Raw genomic sequence first — 17,547 nt, 5'->3', positions numbered from 1 at the left:
CCCTTGTGGTCATTTCCTAGTAAACACCTATGAACCTATGAATGGTAATGTTTATTACCTTAAAGCTTAGTGGTATTCATAGTCATTCCATGGATGCTTTAAGGTTATCTGTGATGTCTGTGAATGAGTGCAGATACATACAGGCCACTTACGCTAATGCTCAACAGCCACGTATATACATTATAAAAAGAAGAGTCTCACCAATTTTATCCACCTTACAATTTTCTGCCAGTCTTGCTATTTCCAGGAGTGAGTTGCTTGTCTTGGCTGAGCCTAAACTGCATGTGCTCAGAGGTGCTTGCCAGCCAGGGATGTGGAAATATATGCTGAGGATAACTCGATATAACTTTGATAATCAGGTTCAGAGTGGACAAGGTCATTATAAGGGTCTCAGTGAGTATGTATGACCCCCATAGATGTAATGGAGAAATTTGTGGACTTCCTTTCCTCGTGGACAGTAAGATATATATGGTGCATGCTATACTTGTTATAGGGACCTCTCAGTGACAGACCATGACATGTTGGAAAGTCACAAGCTTCTTCCTCAAGGATGCTGCAGCAGTTCCTGGATGCACTCTTGGTACATGTTGATCAGTACATATATTTTTCAGTGTCACATCAGAACCAAGAACAGACTATGTTTGCCTTTTAGGATGTGACATGTTATCCTGAGCTATTCAGTACAAACGATTGCACCAATGTTGCAATTAGAACCCAGTCTGGTCCAAAGTGAAGTGGAACCACAATGGAATGGGATATCATTGCATCAGTTGCCAGGTATTGTGTGATGCATGTTGGTACATCACCAGCATGTTTGCCAAGCATCCTGGCAGTGCACATGATTCCCATATTTGGCACTCTAGCTCAGTCAGTCACCTCTTCCTGCATGGTAGCATGCCCAGTGGTCATCTTGTTGGTGAGTAGAAACATATATTTTTCTCTTTTTTCTGCTATATTTAATTAGTTTTTCATGGTAAAATGTATTGTTGAATGCTAAATCAATTTTCCTTTGTTTTGTCTTCACCAATTTTCTCTCTGTCTCTCTCTCTTTTGACTTCATTGTGATGTTGGATATCCATATGAGCCATGGTTCATGTCACCAATGAAAAATCCAAGTGGAGCTGCAGAAGAGATCTGCAACATCCCTTTGGCAAAAACAAAGTGCCCACAAATTTCCACATAGGTGGTAATCCATTAAGTACAGAAGAAGTCATTAGGGACCTGGGGACCCAAGTTGATAGCAATCTCTCATTTGACAACCACGTGGCCAAAGTGGTTAGAAAAACATTTTATATAGCCCACCTAATCATGAAGGGATTCACATCTAGATTATGGGAGGTCATCGTGCCTCTTTACTCATCCCTCATCAGGCCCATAATCGAGTACAATGCCCCTTTTGGGATGTACCTTACCAAACACATGCAGCAACTGGAAAGACCCCAAAAGTACCTCACCAAGAGGATCAAAGGGCTCAAACAGATGCCATATGCTGCCCAGTTAAAGAAACTCCAGCTCTACTCAGTGGCATACCGCCTGCTCAGAAGTGACCTGTGCCTGACATATAAGGCCATGTCCAACCCGGAATTAAGGGACATGCTGCACCTCAAAAAATCCAAATCCCATCAAGCTACACACTTGAGAGACTTGAACCTCAGCACTGAAATAAATAGGACATGCTGGAGGGACAGATTCATAACCCAGAGGCTCCCTTCACTATGGAATAAAATCCCAGTCCAGGTTAGGCAGAGTCCCTCATTGACTCTCTTCAAGAGGAATCTTGATGAGTGGATGGGAGATCATAGGTTTACCCCGGGTATCACTTCTGTGTCACTGTTAGACAGAGGCACAGTATAGTAACCTCGAAAAAGGGCATAGCAAAATTAATTTAAAATGGGTGGCGAAAGCCAAACATACTCTGGCTAGGCTTATAAATGCCCTAGGGCAGATAGCCTAGTATGAACCTATGAACCTATGAACCTATGAACATATCCCTAGCCCAGGCCTGTATTGTCATCAACAGCATCTTTGGCCTACTGAAGAGACATTTTATGTGTCTGGATGAGTCTGGGGTTGCCCTTCAGTATGATCCATATATTACATGCATAATGTTTACTGCATGTTGCATTCTGAATAGTATGATTATGCACCAGTCTGGTGGGGAAGTAACCGTTGCTGTCACTGCAACTCCCAGTTCCAGTTCTACTAAGATTAATTATGACCAACCAACAACTATAGTAAGAATTCAGGCTCATGCATGGGATACTGCTTCCTAGAAAAAGTGGTAGCATCTTATCCAGAACTATGGCCAATAACATTCAGGTTAGTGTTTTCATTCTTTTAAAAAATATGGAGTGATACCTGTAGGCTATGTTGTGTGGTGCATGGTCTGCTGTCATAGTTCATCTGAAACTCTGTCTAATCTTAAAATAGTTTATTTTGTTATTTCAGAACAGCTACTCATATTATTGTTTGTAAAAGTTATGCCTGAGCACTCCTGAACTCCTGTTCAGTGATGTAATAAGGCATCATGTAAGGAATAATCACAATTAACCATTTTGCACAATGCATTCTACTGAGTTGTTTTACCTACATATGTGCATAATTAATGTCCTCATGTGGTATCATTTGTAAAAAAAAATGTTAGTTCAATATTTTACATGAGTTCATACCTTGCATTTGAATTAAAACATATCCTATTGTTGTTTACAGCATGCAATAATTTTTAAGTTTATGTGGTCTGTTGAAGTACTGCACTTTAGATTATTTTATTTTGTCATACACAATAACTTGTGGTATCAGAGACAAAGCATGTCATCATCTGTGCAGTGATGAGGGTTAAGTGACAGTAGTGTTTGTTCACATGGCAGTATACTCATTGTAATCTGTATTTTTCTCATTACTATGTTTCAATGAAAACTTAAGTAATGTCACTTTAACATTGTAGGTAAATGCCAGCTGTAAGAATGGTAATACAGAGAACATTGGTAACTGCAGTCTTATCTCATGTCATACAGAAGTTTAATGCAGTACCAATGAAAGAATGAAATGCATAGTTGCAAAGTGTGCTAATTACACATACAAACCCACTTTTTTTTAAATAACTTATTCTCTTCTGAGTTACACATTGACCAGTGTATATGAAAGAGAAATTGTAACTAACAGAAATGTCACACTTGAATCACACTGGGTGAAGTTCAAATGTGTCATACAAATCTCCTAATGATGGGCTAGATGAACTAGTTTCTCCTACATCCTCTTACCTACTTCCCTTGCAAACTACCCTGTTATATAAAAATTTTGAAAAAGTAAGGATGTCTATCCCCTACCAAAAACATTGCGCCATACTCTCCCACGTCTGCCAGCACAACCCTCTTGATGTTTTCCTTGTGTGTTTCCCACATTGTTGTGTCTCCCCTTTTTCAATTTTTCCTACCTCCCCTTTCAACTCTTTAATGATACCATCAGGGTGTCTAAATAAAAACACCCCTATATAAGACATATTAAACCCTTTCATTTTATTTTTTTAAATTAGTAATAAAAGCAGTGCTGTTTTCAGCTTGCCTTAAATCTTTCAAGTTTATCTGCTGATTGTCACATCCGTCCTCAATATCCAAATACATATGAAGTTATATGAAGCCACACATTTTACATAGTACTTCACATGTACTTAATGTTTTGCTTTAGGTATTTTACACTTTTGCCATAAGTGGGCATGATTTCCAAAATGCTTTCACTTTTCCTTATTTAGCACTGATAATCTTGCACTTAACGTATTTGCATATATGCATAGTGGAACTTCTCACAAATAACTGCTATGTCCCTGCAATCTCCCAGATGCCGCACACTCAAATTTATTTCCTTATGATTATGTACCTTAATACAGATGCATGCTTTAGATTTGACACCTATAGTTAAAAGGCATTAATAAATGTCAATATTGTTTTAACTTCAGACCTGTTTGCTAGAACTGTATTTATTTTTCCAGATGTAAAATGTTCCTTTTGTATTAATATTAGAGATTGCTTTCAAGCACAGGGATTCATTTACATTAGTCCCAAGCACATAAATTCTTACAGTTTCCACAGTCAGGAAATATTGACAGTTTGTGGAAGTATATATATAGGTATGCATTGTCAGCTAACAATTAAAAAAAAAGCTAAACATTAGATACAGTTCTTTGCCAGTCTTCCTTCTTGTAGATAGTATAATCTACATGGCCAAAACAAAAAATGACTATTTTTTTCAGGAGGAATATTTCCTGTCCCACAAGATGTAGTATTTTATAATAAGAACTTGAATTTATGATTCTGTTTTGATTTTCTTTATACATTCTTGCACAGCTAAAATTATTTTATCAAGTAAAATTTATCTCTTGAAAATATTTTAAAAATAAACAAATGCAATCTATTAAACATGAAAAGCTGTTATAACTAGTTTGTTTTTTTGGCTGTCTCTGACTTGGTCTTGTATTTGTACAAAATAATGAATAGCAGTCCTAAAAGTTATGTGGCAGAGATGGATATCTAATTTAAAATGCACATCTCAAATTTAGATTATTGCACTGCTAATTGTAATATGTAGTTCTTCCTCCATTACCCTTATAATAAAAAGTCCAGACATCTGTAAAGTAAATCAGTTTTGTACGTGATGTGGTTAATGTCAGATCGGTACAAGAAATTTAGCAGGTTTGTAAGCCATGAGTTTATATGAAGTTTATCTGAGGTATCATTTAACATTTACAATCTAACTTTTTTTCATGTTTAGTATTTGGTCGTGGTTTATTCTTTCGCTTGCTTTATTTTCTTTATACTGCATCAAACGCACTAGGCAGGCTGTCACCTATCAAAGAAAGCATGATATGTAAATAGAATGGTTAGAATGGTTTGACTTAAAAATACAGTGGTGTGGAGTCAATAAGTGCTGGAATAAATGTCAGTTCATCTGCAACTCTGAGCATTGCCTTCCAGTGGAGTATTGTTCTGTACACTGAAATGAATTCTCCTTTGAATGGAAGAATGCCATCACATACCATAAAAGCAACCAAGATGAAATTTAAGAATGATGGCAGCATCCTTAGTATGACATAAGTACTTTGTGGATAGCTATTGAAATCCATGCCACAAAGAATCTGATAGCAACAAGACCATGGACACAGAACAGCATACAGTAAAAGTAATAAACATTACACTTTGGTGAGACAGCTTCATCAAAATCAATGTCTTTCAGCTTTTCCCGGTTAGGGGGCGCCACAGCGGAACTCCGGTCCGCTAATGATTGGCAGTAGATTTTCACAAACGCCGAGGTGCCAACTCGACGTTCGACCTTCAATGAAGGCACTCCCATTTACGCTTGACTTTTGAATGCCCACCCAACCATGGAGAGGACATGCTGACTCCACACAGAAGGCACTTCCCGCACTCCAGCCGAGAATCGAACGGGAGAACCTCTTGCTGTGAGTAGTAGCGGCCTTAGGTCAACTGGTGTCCTAGGCAAAAGGGCTCCATGGCGCCCCCCACCACACCACCCAGTGCCCCCATTCTTGTCTACCTACACCAAATAAACACTGAAAAAGTGCCCCTGCTAGACCGGCGCCCTAGGCGGCCGCCTAGTTGGCCTATGCCTAAGGCTGGCTCTGGCTGTGAGGCAACAACGCTACTGCTGCACCACCACAGATTACATGAAAAATTGACATGGCTCATTCTAGACATCAACCACGGCAAAAAACATTCATCACACAACATGAATGGATGTGCAACAGGAGATTCCTGATACAGAAATCCAAGACCCCACCTCTGATGGCAGATTATCCTACTATTCAACTGAAGCTCATGAGCAACTGAAAAGTACAGAGACATAAAATTTCTTAAAACAGAATGTTTTAGAAATACGAAGCATGACACAAAAAAATTACCCAAGAAAAACAGACATATATCTTTACAGACAATGTATATTGCGTGTAGCCATACTCAGGCATGTTCCTGTCAAAGTACACCATTTTTACTGATAGGTAGATTTAGCAAATCAAGTAACAGTTCAGAAACATCCTTCATGAACTATAGAATTGATAATTACTCTCTGAAATGACTGTCTTGCAAAAAATGCAAAACTCAAATCTATTTCCAGGCCTCTAAAATTACTTGAACACCTTTATAGCATTACTGAAAATGTCAGTTAATTAAAATACCTTGGGGCTTTATTTCGCACCTTCCTAAATTTCAAACTGTACCTGAACTACGCACTCACAAAAGAAAAATACTTTTCACTGTTCTGGGCTAATAGGTTCTGCCCTTTTCTATCCAAACTCAATAGAAATACCAAAGGTGAAGGTATCTTACTGACTTAGCTAGATTACTATCTCCTGCTAAGTGTTGCAGCTCCTAAAATTATATCCACCATTCAGTTAATTTCAAATGCCATTTACAGATTTGTCACTCTCCAAAAATGAACACCACTGTGCAACTATTAAAAAACGAACTGGCTACCTGTGAATCAACAATGTTAATTTTTTTCTTGATGATGAGTCTTTCGGCTTTTCTCGGTGAGGGGTCGCCACAGCAGAACTCCAGTCCGCTAATGATTGGCAGAATATTTTTTACGTGCCGAGTTGCCATCCCTGACGCACAACCTTAAACGAAGGTACGCCCATTCACGCATGTCTCCACACAGAAGATGCTCTAGCTGAGAATCAAACAGAACAGCATCTTACTGTGAGGTGACAATGCTACCGCAGCACCACCACCGCAGTTAATTCAGCTATTTAAACTTATTAAGAATGACACCTTCTTTCCACTATCTTTCAGTCTCTTCACAGATACACCAACATACAGTCTTAGACATCTTAACCACTTACATCCTCACCTCCAAACCCTCCCAAACTAGGCTTCGCTGCACAGACTGTTCTTTCTTATCCCTTAGTCCCAAACTATGGGAATCTCACCTTTCTTTTCTTAAAGAACATTCATCTTAGCTAATATTTCATTCACAAATAAAAACACATTTCAACTCTCTAGGAAAGTCTAACTGCATTTTTTACGTGTCAAATAACTTAACATCTTTATTCCCTACTTCCATCTACATAGCTTGTTCTGACTCTATTTTTGATTGTGATCCTTTCTGCATGGCAAGTCTGATTTCCACCCTATTGTTTTTTTTTGTTTGTTTGTTTGTTTTACTCACAGTGTATTATCATCATCATTATTATCAACCCCCACTCCCCTTTGTCCCATTTTCTACATAGGGTCATGTTAACTGTCACCATCTCTCTCAATTCAATGCCACACTTCTGCCTTCTTCGACACTCATGCCTGACTATCACAAATCTTCTCTCACACAGTCCATCCACCTCTTTGCCTGATGCCCTCGTTTCCTCTTGCCTTCTTCCTGTCTGTCCCAAACCTTCTTCTTCTTGTCTTCTGCTTTTCTGCACATGTACCCAAACCACTTTAATCCTTTCTCTTTGATCATTTCTGATTTGGAGCTATATTGGCTTCTACTCGTATGTCCTTATTTCTTCATTTGATCCACAATGTGCATCCTACCACCCATCTCAGGCACTTCTTTTCCATGACCTCTAGCTTCCTCATCTGCTCTGCCCTTACTGCCTATGTTTCTGTACCATATAGTAGTTCTGGTCACACCACTGTTCTGTGCACTTTAATTTTCACCTTTTTTGGCATTCTTTTATCATACTCTAACCCCAAAACCCTCTGCCAAATGTATGCAGCCCCTTTGATTCTAATTTTGACCTCCTCATTCAGACTTCCCTTCTCCTTGACCACCCCTCCCAGATACTTGAAGCTGTTAACCTATTCCACTGTCTTCCCTTCTATCTCAATTCTCAGCTTCTTCTGATTTCCACAATTTGCTGCTATTACCACTAACTTATCTGTACTTAGTTTCATCTCATGTGCCTTCTGTTTCACATTCCATTCTCTTATCCTTTGTTGAAGCTCAGAGTGTTCCTGTAATTTCACATTGTCTGCTTACAGCAACTTTGTTGCTCCGTCTCTTCAGACCTGTTAACTAATATAATCCATCGCCAGTATAAACAATAGTGGGCTCAGAGTTGAACCCTGATGTACACCCATTGCCACTAGAAACCTGTCTTTGAGACCAAACACTGTTTGTACTTGAGTCATTGTGGCCTTGAACATAGCCTGCACTAATGCTACTAATATTTCTAGGACATTAAACCATCGCAGGACTGCCCAGATCATCTTTCCTGGGACCTTGTAGCATGCTAAGAATGCCCAATTGGACTTTTTCCTCATCTCTAGTTTCTTCTTAACTGCCTGTCTCAGGTTAGTTGTGTTGCATCATGATCTAAATCCAAACATCTTACTTTCTACTACTCTGCATATCCATTTATCATTCGACATCTCCGGAAATACCATGCAATGTGACAGGAGTTTTCCCGCACACTGCAATGAGTACCCTTAAGAGCCATTTCTCCCTCTTTCCCCCAACATCTTTATCATATCTGCTGTGACCTCATTTGAGCCTGCTGCTTTTCCTGATTTTACTTAGTGCCTTTTTTCTGTGGTGGGCTCCTCTTTTTCTCTCATCATAGGCTGTGTCTGCCTTTAGAGCTGGATGTTGCTGGCATCTCTTATGAAGGGTGTCTGACTATCATCTTTATCTTTCTGTCTTTGTCTTGCAACCTGATATTCTCCTTCTTCCAATGACATCTCTGCATTCCACCACCAGCTTTCTTTATGTAGTTTATCTGCTGTGTAGTCCTCACACATGCGATTTTGAGGCACTGCCATCTTCAACTCCATATATTTCCTCCTGTTCTTGGGGTTATCTAGTAGGTCCTGTTGTATGAACACACTAACTATCACAACCACACTGTTGTTATGAACACTGTCCCATCATTAGACTGGAATCTGATTGCCATGAGTTTGTCACTAATTCTGATGACACAGGCTCTCTCACCACAATTCCCCTAGCCTGTCCTCTTCCTTCCTCCTGAGTAGTAAATGCTGGAGCCCAAGCCAAGTGGCTTTGCAGCATTGCCCTTCCATCTCATCCAGCCGCTATCCCTCCATACCCTCCATATCATCCACTGTCCTGTCAGTGACCCTACATGTTCATGTTTGCCAGGCTGATTGGTTTTCCATCCAGCTTTTGTTAGCTAACCCAAGCTGGCCAACTGGACATCAGTAGTTTAGCTGTTGGTTGGTCTATATAAATCTTCCCCCTATAGGGCAACATGTAGAGTATGTGCTGCTGTCCACAGCTCCATTTCTTGGTGACGTTGAGATAGAAACATTTAGACTGTTTTTTGGAGGTGGGAGGAACCCCAAAGAGACACAGGGAGAACATGCAAACCACAAACAGGCACTAGGCAGAGGTCAGGATTGAACCCTGCACCTTGTACATGGTAGGTGATAACCTTAACATAGGTGAAAACCTTAACCATTATGTCAAATGGTAACTGTATCTAATGTCATTTATTTATTGCCTTTATTTCCTTAAGCCAGCTATGATATTCACTTTGTATATAATATATGTATATACTAATTACACTTTGTCATTCACTCTGTGTAAAATGTCATGTATTTTGTAATCATTGTGTTCTGCCCTGCAGAGACTGAAATTGGTCCAATGGGATCAGTGCTCTACTCCTGTTAACAAATTCAGAATAAAAATAAAAGCAAACATGTGTAAAGTTTGTTATGTGGCAAACAACATGACACAAAAAAGTGATAGTACTAAGTCGAATGCTCTGGATGCCTGTCAATGAATTCAGCAGACCTTAGACTGCTAAACTGACTTGTGAATAAGCTTGACATAAGACATATCCCTCTGTTTGACATCTTATCAAACACCATTGATCAAGTAAAAAAAAAAAATAAATATATATATATATACACACACACACACACACACACACACACACACACACACACACACACACACACACACACACACACACACACACCTTAAACAAGGAAATGACTGTATCAGTTCCATAATGCAGAGGCCTCTCAAAACTGTAGGTGCACAATGCATATCAGTGATGGTCTGTTATACCCACTTAAGATGCCAACTGTATTCAGCTAGAGAAGGTATATATTTATTTGTGTTTGTTTGTTTGGCAGTCTTGATTGTTTAAAATGAACAAACTGCATAAAACCACAAAAATAGACCAAGGCGAATGGACTCTACTACAAACGCAAAAACTGTATTATAAATAAGTTAATAATGTGAGCTCTTTCTTTTAATGTATACTAAACGTCATCAAATTCCCTATAGCAAAAAGCTCTTAAATACATTTAAAAAGCCCACCAAACAATGTTTAACAGGAAATGATGTAATCAATACATTCAATTTAGTAGAAATAATTGTTAGATTTTCAATTTAATCAATATGCTGTATATAAAAGGAAGAAAGTTATTTAAGTAATATAATGTTTTTTTTATGAATGTTTTTTGCTTAATGTGGTTTTAATGTAATAATTTTTTACAGTATATGATATTACTGTAGTAAGATCTTTGATATGTGGATGCAATGATTATATAATTTCCTGTTTCACATGGTTTAGCGGGCTTTTTAAATGTAATTAAGAGCTTTTTACTATAAGGAATTTGTTTGATGAAGTTTAAATGAAAGCGTACACATTAATAAGTTATTTATAATGAAGTTTTTGCGGTTCTAGTATAGCGTCCATTCACCTTGCTCTATTTTTGTGGTTTTATACATGTTTTGTTTGTTTGTTTGCTTATTTGATCAGTGAACATAAATACATTTATCAGGAAAGATTAATGGACTTTTATTCTGGGTTTATGAATATATGACCATAAAGCTATTGTAAAATTGTTGCAAGTAGTATGTATAATGAATAATGAATATTTCCAATATGTAAGCTCTATGTTCCATTTTACAGTGGGCAGATATTAATGAATTCTGTGGCATATTTGCACGGGGTCTATATTAGTTGTCGAAAACTAAATTCAGAGTACAGCCGTTCATCGAACATAAATCAGCAAATGGCCATTCATCAAATGTTCACATCAATGGATGTGTTTTCTAGGGCAGTGAGTTACTTGGCCAACATACTGACCATCACACACGCTGCAGTATATCAAAACCCACCAAGGTGGGGGCTATGCCATCCCCACTTATATATACCAACTCCAAGATAGCACTACAGTGAGGAAAGCTGCAAATTTCCTAATGTTGGCCAAGTTACTCACTGCCCTGGGAAAAATGTTCACTGATGTGACTGTGCTTTGATTTATGTTCAGTGAATGGACATTCACTGAAGTCAGTTTTTACGAAGTAATATAGACCCTGTTTGCAATACACTGTGCCTTTATGAAGCAGGAGCGTATAGTATGGAAATTCTTCAGAACCATGACACATATGGAGATTCTAAGAATATAATAAATAGAAACAAGTTTTAAAGCCACTTTACTGGACAGTCTGTTAAAACATTAATACTATGTACAATAGTTGTCCACATTAGACACGCATTCCATAATAACAGCAGTTTGAGGCCTAATGAGCCACCAAAGAAAAGGAAGATGTAACTGAATGAAAAAAAAACAGAGATAATACAGTTAAAAAATATCTGTGTCATAGGTTCTATCTCCGTGGTTCCCAGTATGGTTAGGTGAAGAGGAAGAATAACCTCACAAATAAAGAAAAATGAAGTAGTCATGCAGACACAGATGATGATGCTTCAGGCTTTCAAGTGAAGCTGAAACTGTTTAGTGATTGAGATTCAAAAACTGTGAAGACAAAATAGTGACTTCAATCAAACACAAAGAACATTCAGTGTGAAATAACTACTAAGCAAAACATTTCTGCAGGAGGATAAGCAAACCATCCCCTTACAATGTTCATGATGCAACCCTCTGCTATGAGGTCACTGCATCCTCAGTAAGAGAAACCTCTGGCATCCTGTCAACTCACCCTTCTGGGACAAAATTCAGTAGCTACACACTAGTGGTCACATAGATGAGGGTTGTGTTCATTGTTGGTATACAGACAGCAAGGGTGGCACCCAAACCATCAAAATGTCTGTCACTCATGACACAACTAATAGCTCGGGTATTGATACTTGAAAGCAGGATCTCATGGTCAGTATTTGTTTGGAAATGACAGTAAATTCCCATGAGGTACACAACTTTTATTAAGTCTTGTTAGAATGTGATCTACCACATGGCCAAGAAAAGGTCATCCTTCTGTACAAGCATAGATTACTACAGAAAAGTAATTATGCTGTCTTTTGGGACTTGAATATGCTCCCAGAAGCATCCTTCATATTGGGTACTCTATTGGCATTAATTGTGAATAGGAATGTTTATCAATACAAATATTATAATAAACATGGTATGTAGAAAGAGACAGTTCCATAGTGTGAATGCCATCTAGGAATGTCAATACTGCATATTAGACAATGCAGAGCATGAACTGTGTGTCACTCTTATAGAGGTAACAGTGAAAAATTAATGAAGGGTGCACAATTTGCAAAATATCTAACAGCTCTAAGAGCATTTACATGTCTGCTTCATATAAAAGGCAGAAACATGCAAAAAAGTGATATTACAAGCATCAAAATGTTAAGGAATATTCAGTTCTGTATAAAGTAATATATGTGTTTTTTCATTAATTTTAAAATGCATGCCTGGAGTATATACAAGCCAAACAGAAAAGTGAGATAAATGGGTTTCATTAAATGTGGTATAAGCAAGATTCATGAACATGAATCAGATTAGTTGCAACACTGTTAGTCACACATTGTGGCTTCACTGTATCTAGATTGTGGAACTGTGGGGGAGATGAAGTTTTCCTCTTACACTCGATGCAAAATCTTAGAATTAGAATGCATTGAAATGTGTGGGAAGAACATAGTCACCCACTGAAGAGTAAACTTTGAATAATTGTGTTAGTGTATTTATTAATTGTCCTTATGTCAATTTTATATTGTTCAAGATTTCCATCTGTGGTGGTCTTCATATTGATTAGTTACTATACATATTATAATATAAATACTTTATTTGTATATAAAGTAAATAGTTTTAATGCCTGAAATTAAATCAGCTATACTCTTACCTGATCAGAAATTCAGTGTTTGTTCATGGCTTCTTTTAATCACACTAGTAAAAATCATTTGGGATTGCAAAAAATACTGTTTGAAGTCACAAGGACAGTATCTGTGATAAAAAGCATTACATGTAATATCCTTTCTTTTCATCTAGAGGTATATGAAATAATTAAATGCACATTATGCAACACATGATAACAAAACATTTTTTTTTCCAGACTGCAGCATTCAGTTTTGTAAAATTAAAGTCTAGTTGAAGTATTTACATATGATGACCACCATGCATCTCAGATCTGGGGTGCAATATCATCATGCCTGTGAGTCATGAACATAACTGTATTCATGAAAGCCAATGAATTCTGCATGGCTCCCACCCCCCACCCCCATTAAAAGTATGACATATTGAGCATGGTTAATATGCAGCACCTTTCTTTAGCTCACAGAATGGTGTCAGATGTGAAAGGCAACATCAAAACTGCCTCTGCAACACAAGTAAACAATGAAATCAATGTTTTTATCTAAGAGTGGCACTGTCCTAAGTTTAAGCATTTGGAAAACAAAAAATAATCTAAGGAGTACAGGTTTTACATTTAAAAGTGGTGATCTGAAATCTGAGCACAGAGGATGTTCTACAATTAATAACAAGAGCAAGTTACATATTGACAACATGAAGCATAACACATGTATGCACATACCAACTCAAACGTTGTAGATGTGTGGGTGTGTGGGATACGTAATGGAAAGGAGATGGCTAAACCTGAATTTGGGAGGCTGAAGTGTGACAACAAAGGGAAACAGTGTAATAGGTTTGGTATGCTACTTTACAAATATGCTAATGGCACTTTGGAAATATTGCTACCAGAGTTAAGGATATACTGGCTGATCTTTGTGTGTGCTGAACATGTCACTGGCATTGTGAGTGTTCTAATTCCATAAGCTGGATAATTGGATGGATGCAACATGCAAATAAAGAGCAACCTGTGTACATTATCACCGCAGGTATAATGTGTGCACATTATCACCACAGGTATAATGTGTGACATTATCACCACGGGTATCATGTGTGCACATTATTACCACGGGTATCATGTGTGCACATTATCACCACAGGTATAATGTGTGACATTATCACCACGGGTATCATGTGTGCACATTATTACCACGGGTATAATGTGTGCACATTATTACCACAGGTATAATGTGTGTACATTATTACCACAGGTATAATGTGTTCCTGGTGAGTGGAGCTAGACAGGTACAGTCTGCCATGATCTATGACTTCACTAACTGCCCTGCAAGGAATGCCATTTAAGCACATGCAGTTGTGTTTAAAGTATACAACAGGGTAGCAGGGTATCATGTGTAATTTTTGAAAAAAGAAATTATGGTCAGTTTAGTTCACCACACACAAATACACACATACACACAGCTATAGACAAGCATTCTCATAGACTGGGACTCCTAGAAGCATAGAAGCTTGAAAACAAAGCATACAGCCTACATTTTTCATCCAGGGAGGTATATTTAAACTACATTTAGCATATTGCACTTATCTTAGTAATTAAAACAGTTTTGTGTGGCCCATGTTTGTCTGTGTTCTTTATCTGAAAATAAAGCTATTAATTAAAGCTGTTTTACAGTTTCAGTGCTTTAAAGAATGCAGTGCATTTCACGTGATTAAGTTATTTTTGTGCTGCGCTTAGGGGCTTAAATCATTTCTGACCTGGCTCTCATATTATTGCATTTTACTATCACTTCTTAACCTGAAGCTGCAGCTATGCATTGAGGTGGGTTTTACAGTACCAATTGTTTTTTTTTTCTTTATCAGGATTGCTCATTTAATTTTGTGTTTTAGTCACTTTTCAGTGTCCATTGTTATTTTTCTTAGCTCTTAAGTTAATTATTAGCATTGCTCATCTAATTATGTGTTATTTTTATTTCCTTTTCAAACTTAAAACAAAAAGCCAACTTTGGCCAGCTGTGTGAGTTGTAACTACTGCTTGTGGTTGTTAATCCCAGTGCCTTGAAAGTTTAGCTTACACAAGCAGTCAGCTAGCTTTATCTTGGTACTCTTGGAAGCTTAGAAGTTTGGAAACAAAGCATTTGGATTACATTTTACATTTTGGAAAGTATATTTAAAACACTGCACTTATCTCACTATTTAAATCAATGTTATTGTTGCCCACCCACTGTTTTCCTATTTTTTTTTAAACTTGGAGGCTTGGAGCTACCCCTACTGTATTTGTGGCTGTGGAAGCTCCCCCAGTCTCCTCATCTGTATCCCTGGCCCTTGAAACTCCTTCCAGTCTTATCTCCTCAGCTTATCTTACAGGGCATTAACAAATGAACTATGAAGGCCCATACCTTAGGCTGTTAATGTTCTTTGAAATTTCCTTAAAAGCTGTGTGTTCCTATGTGTTGGCTTGTCTGAGTTTGAATCAACTTGCAATTACTTGTAGCTAGTTGCTTGGTTTGTTCGTGGTACCCTTTCACTTTTAGCTAACTAAAGTGTGCTTTACATTAAGATGACTGAGATTGCAATTCTACTGGCAGTAGACAGCTAACTTGGACTGTATGGGTTGAGAAATAAACAGGGAAGCTTAAAGTGGGATTGTTGCATCAATCAGGGGGGCTTTTTAGTTGGTTTTGTAACTTTTCATTGAGTCTATAAATTTGGCATGCTTGCTCAGCTCTTATATCAGTTTCACAGAACTCAAAATATTTGGCATCCACACTTTTGTTTTCAGAGTGTTTGGCTTGCATCTAATGCCATCCAGTCTAAGATAAGTACTTTAAATTATATTTTATGCTATTTCTGAAGACTGCTGCTATATATTAAGATTATTATATTATGTTTTTCTGCATTTCATCACTGTAAAGTGTTTTTGCTTTTCCTTGATCTAGCTGCTGCTAGTGTGCTTTGAAATCACCTTAAATGATGTATTCCTCCTGGTTGGCTTGTCTGCCTTAGAATCACCTTGTAATTACTTGTTATTGCTGGCTGTTTGATTTGTATTGTTACCTTTTCACTTTTGGCTAATTAAAATATATATTTTACATTAAAGGTTGGGCCTGCATGTCAAGTGGTATTAGAAATGTAGTCTATCTGAGCTGGAGAACCACACAGGAAGGTTTACAGTGAGATCGTTTCCTTGGCCAGAGGGTACTTTTAGTTGATATAGTCACTTTTCTTTAAGTCTATGCATTTTGATGTTCATTGCCCAGTGGCATTTAGCAATGCCTTGAATAGATCCAGCCACTTAGAAACTAATTTTTTCCTATAAAACTTCCCAGTAACTTTGCCTAGTATTAACCTGTTGAAGTGCACTGCCACACAACTTCAGTCATGCATACCCTATTTTGTAGTTCCTGCCCTAACTTTGCCCATATTAACCTGCTCTACTACCCGTTTGTAGTTCATCTAAAAAAGACCTGACACAACAGATGGGCACTTTCCCAATTTCCCAGCCAGCAGCTTGGTAGATATACACATCCAACGACAATGTAGGATTGTCTCATGTTCACTGAAAAACAATTATTCCTTAGAGAAACTGATACAGTATGTTAAAGATGTATTTACACAATGTCACTGCAAGCAAAACTGTCACACAAAAGCAGTCAAATTAACAATCAGGCTGTCAATAGAAAAGTATTAAACCCACCACACATACTCATCCATCACATAGACCAACATATGCTGAGGCACCAAACCTCCCAAACTCTTAGCACAAGAAATCCGGACAAATGCCCAAAAATAGGGACAGGTTTTAAATATTTTTCTTATATACTTAGAAAGTTACTAAAATAACAACATTTGTGTTAGCATGCATTTTCTAAAGGATATGAAGGAAGACCTTGCCTATTAAATCTGTTGGACTTTTTGAGAGGGTCACCAAAGCACTGGATGAAAGTTAGACTGTACACACAGCTTACCATGACCTGGCCAAGGCTGTTGATACAATACTCCACTCAGGCATTAGAGACAAGCTCAGTATTTTAGGTATAAACCCTTTTATCACCCACTGAATAGCCAGCTGTCTTATTGATATGACCCAGGAGGTCAAAATAGGTGAGGCCACAGTGACCAAGAGTCAAGTTACTAGCGGAGTCCCCCGGGGCTCAGTACTGGGCCCGTTCCTTTGTGGCATCTATTTGTCTGAAATGGAAGCAAATGCTGAAGGTTTATGTCTGACTAAATTTGCAGATGATTGCAAGATGGGGTTATCATAATCTCCCCTGCAGACACTAACATTCTTCAAGAAGGTCTATCTCTGATGAAAAAAGTGGCAAAGCCATGGTCTTAAACCCAATGGTAAGAAATGCATAACTGCACCCTTTGGGAAATCAACAATCCCAGGTAATTACCATGTTGTTAATACACCCCTAAGAGTCGACCCATTGGTCAGGGATGTGGGTATACATGTAGACAGTAGCCTTAATTCGATCACCACATGGCCACAGTTGTGAGGAAACCCTTTTATGTTTCTCAA

The sequence above is a fragment of the Protopterus annectens genome, chromosome 11.part0, assembly GCF_019279795.1.
Source record: "Protopterus annectens isolate FY-2018-M chromosome 11.part0, PAN1.0, whole genome shotgun sequence".
NCBI lineage: Eukaryota > Metazoa > Chordata > Ceratodontiformes > Protopteridae > Protopterus > Protopterus annectens.
The sequence above is the reverse complement of the archived record's forward strand: the minus strand, read 5'-3'. Positions refer to the sequence as shown.